We start from the raw sequence: 4,021 nt of genomic DNA on the forward strand, positions 1-4,021 counted from the left end.
GCCAGCCATTCGTGTGTGGTACTATAATTGCCATATAATTTCATGTCTGTTTATGCATCCTGCTATTATCACCACAATACTAGTAATCTCCAGTGTTTGTATTATCCACAGTGCTATAATTTTTTCACCTTCACCTAGCCCAGATATTTGTCCTTTTGCAGTTTATTTCAGGTAGCTCAGTGGCAGAACATGGCAATACTAAGGCTGTACATCCCTTCCATAGCACTTCTTCGTGACAAGCATTAGATTCCAGTGTTAATCTACTGCTACAACTCAGCCTGCAAGATAGAGAGGTGGTTAATTTTAGGCCAAGTTAGAGTAAAAAGGGTATAGTATGTCTCCAGGTATATCGAGATGAATGGATCTTTATTTTGGCTCCCCATTATCTTGTCTTTATTTTTGCGTGGAGGGAACAGTGTGGGAGCTTCTGGCCTTTGGTTCCTTTTTCCTTGCATTAAAAAAAAAAGGTATAATCAACAGTGCTAGAATAATTATCATAACACAGCACCAATAATATCGAGTGCCAGGTATAATTGTGCTAGTATAATCATCATAACACCAATAATTACCTGTGCTAAGTATAATCGTGCTAGTATAATGATCATAGCACAGCACTAATATTACCGAATGCTGGGTATAATTGTGCTAGTATAATCATCATAATACCAATGATTAGTGGTTGGTATAATCGCCACAGCTTAACTCTGAGATTCGTGAGTGCTAAATATCCCCTCCTTTACCAAACGCCATCATTTCGTGACCCAGGGCTACGAAAGCAGGTCCGTATCGGTGGAAGAATCGCCGTGATAATCCCCCTCTGCACCAAGCCAGTCCGACCCATTACGAAAGGAGACGCGGTATAATTCAGTGCGGCCAGCGAGGAATTATATCAGCCAAGACAAAGGAGAAATGGAGGAATGATTTTTAAGTTCCTTGTTAAAATTATCAAGGCTTAAAATAGGAGAAGGATTATTGATGCTAGTGTGAGGATGTGTTGAGTATTTCCCCTTGAGGTATTAGCGAGCTGAGGCGACGTAGAGAAGATTTAATGATGCGAAATAGTTAAAAATTTTCTGTCAGTGTTATGAAGTCCTGTAAAAAAAAATAAATAAGAAAAGAAGGATCTGAAGTAGTGAGATAGTTATATATTACCTTCGTCTTGGAGTGGCTTGATGATGATGATGATAATGATAATGATATGAGAAACAGTTGGATAGTTACCATCGTCTTGCAGTAACTGATGATGATGATGATGATCGATTCCTGGTAACATACAGTATATTCACTTCTAGAAAAAAAAAGGAGAAATTAAATGATAAGAAATAATGTTAAATAATAAAATTGTCATCAGTAACTTACCGGAATTGTGAAAGTGAGAGGAGAATGAATTTAGTTATATGATTTTACCAGAGAAGCTGATTATTAATGTAGAGATGGAAATATTGAGCCAAGATAGAGGAAAGAATGAGTCATGATATTTTTTTTTATTGTCCTTCTGTAAATATTAATTGAGGGAGAGAGAGAGAGAGAGAGAGAGAGAGAGAGAGAGAGAGAGAGTGACTAATATGAAAAGTTGTTTGTAGGTGCCCAGAAAAAAAGAATTGAGTGAAACAGATATGAAGAGTAACTGGCAAATGCTCAGGCGAGGGAAATACTAGTTGAGAATTAGCTTGTAAATGCCCAGGTTAGAATTACCAAGACCAAAGGAGGAGGAATTGAGTGATACCGTTATAAGAAATTTGTTCATAAATGCTCAGAAAAGGAAAGATTGAGAATTAGTGGATAAATGCCGAGTCAGAGAAAAACCTGGCTGAGAATTGGTTCTTAAATGCTCATATAATTAAAAAGGGAACTGTTTGGACTGAGAATTGGTTTATTAATGCCAAGAGAAAGAAAATTGCTGGTTGAGAATAAATGTCCAGAAGGGGGAAAGATTGCTTGATAATTAGTTGATAAATACCAGGACAAAGAAGAAAATTGGTTGCGAATTTAAGTAAAAAGAAAAGAGAATAAAAGAAGAAAGAAAGAAAGAGAAAAAAGAAATAGAAAGAAAGAAAATGTAAGTGCTGAGAATTAGTATACAAATGCCAGGACAAAGAAGAAGCCTAGTTGAGAATTACAGCATAAAATCCGGAGCCAGAATTTAACAGAGACCCAGACAAAGGAGCGGCGAAAAATTGGGAGATGCGAAAATGAGGCTTGGGTGGATGGTGGCGAGATGGGAAGGAGCCGAAATGGGGCGGTCGTGAAGCGTTCGTCAGAGGAAAGAGGTTGAGAGGTAAGATGGAGGAGGTGGAGGAGTCAAAGGTTTTAAGATGTAGAGGAAGGAAGGGCTGAGACGCGAGATTTTGACAAGGAAGAGGTTGAGACGTTAAGATGTAGAGAAAGGTGGAGACGAAAGATGTAGAGGAAGCATTATTATTATTATTATTGCAAACTATGATATTTCGCACAAGATTCTGAGGGTACGAGGGGAAATTTTGACAGATTGTGTGTGTGTGTGTGTGTGTGTGTGTGTGTGTGTGTGTGTGTGTGTGTGTGTATTTGTGTGAAGTTTGATTGGGGTATTAAATATTATTGGTGATATTGTTGCAAAGGTTACCCACACACCACTGCCCACACCACACCACACGTCACTCAACCCACACACACCACCTGTACCCAGAACACTATCCACATCACGCATCACTCGATTCTTGCCGTACCCACACACCACTTCAATCGACACACATCAATCCCTCTCTACCCACACTCTGATCACACCATACACCACACGACAGGTCACGTTCTCTACCCCCCCGCCACACACACACGTACACACACCACCTCTACCCAAACACTCTCCACAGTCCACACCATGCCCACACACCACCTTCATTTACACGCCACATAGCACACTACCCACACTCTGATCACATAATGCACGGCCAATTGAACCCTATTTAATTACTTTATAAAGGTTTCAGAGTCTTCAGGGTTTGGGTTCACTGATTCGAAGCCCCCCAGTCTCCCAGCACAGTTTTTCTCCTGAGGTTCACCCTGTTGAGTCCATCTTTAGGCAGACTCATTCTCTTTGGTGATGTTGAAACCTTCTTAATCCAATAAAATAATGGGTTCAGAGGCGTCGGGGTTTGGGTTCACTGATTCGAAGCCCCCGCAGCCTCCAACACATGTTTTTCTTCTGAGGTTTACCCCGTTGACTCCATCTTTAGGCCAGCTTCTTCGTGATATTCAGGCCTTGCCCCCTTGCCTTCTCTTCTCCTCTCACCTCCCTCTTGGCCTCTTTCTGGTTTCTCCACCCTAACCTTTCTCCCTCGTTGGGGTGCTCTCTCTCTCTCTCTCTCTCTCTCTCTCTCTCTCTCTCTCTCTCTCTCTCTCTCTCATATCCCTAATTACCCCCACCATAACACACCACCCTCACCCCCACCCTCACTAATAGCGACACTGATAGGGTAGTTGGCCATTTAATTGTCCACTCAGCCCGATTGGAGGCGAGGAGGAGGTGGATGGAGGGTGGATGGAAGAACGTGGAGGGTGGATGGGAGATGGAGTGGATGGCAGGGTGGATGGAGTAGAAGGAGAGTTTTGTGAGAGTATTGTATTGATAGAGAGTTAATAAATAGTGGAATGGGATAGATATGTTGTGGATAGAGTGGTTGAGGTGGACAAAGAGGGAAGAGTGGATGGAGGAAGGACTGGCAAGATGGATAGGGTGGAGAGGGCGTTTTTGCACTGTATAGATAGAAAGAAAATAAACTCTTCTAGGCGAATTAATTACCTGGAATAAAATGCTAAACCTGTTCCGACCATGAGAGGGTGGAATTATGAGTGGATGAGACGTGTGGTGGAGTGGAGATGATGGAGAAGAGATGATTTATGGAAGGTGGATAGATGAGAGGGAATGAAGAGAGAGAGAGAGAGAGAGAGAGAGAGGATAGACAGTGGATAGTGTGGAGGAGGTGGAGGAGGAGGTAAAAGTGGATGACGTAAGAATGAGTGGAGGAGGAAGAGATGGAGGGAA

At 41.9% G+C, this 4,021-nt stretch overlaps 1 protein-coding gene across 1 annotated transcript in view; it reads left to right on the top strand.

Annotated features, from left to right (window-relative positions):
* Positions 1-2,170: 2,170 nt before the first annotated feature.
* The window catches only part of LOC145416727 (uncharacterized), a 118,252-nt gene continuing 116,401 nt past the window's right edge, over positions 2,171-4,021 (top strand). Inside the window, exon 1 of the mRNA XM_080285656.1 lies at positions 2,171-2,278. The gene's annotated coding sequence lies outside the window, so the exon portion shown is untranslated. The remainder of the gene's footprint in view (positions 2,279-4,021) is intronic.

The sequence above is a fragment of the Coenobita brevimanus genome, chromosome 107, assembly GCF_032717465.1.
Source record: "Coenobita brevimanus isolate Jiangsu-jjx chromosome 107, ASM3271746v2, whole genome shotgun sequence".
Lineage (NCBI taxonomy): Eukaryota > Metazoa > Arthropoda > Malacostraca > Decapoda > Coenobitidae > Coenobita > Coenobita brevimanus.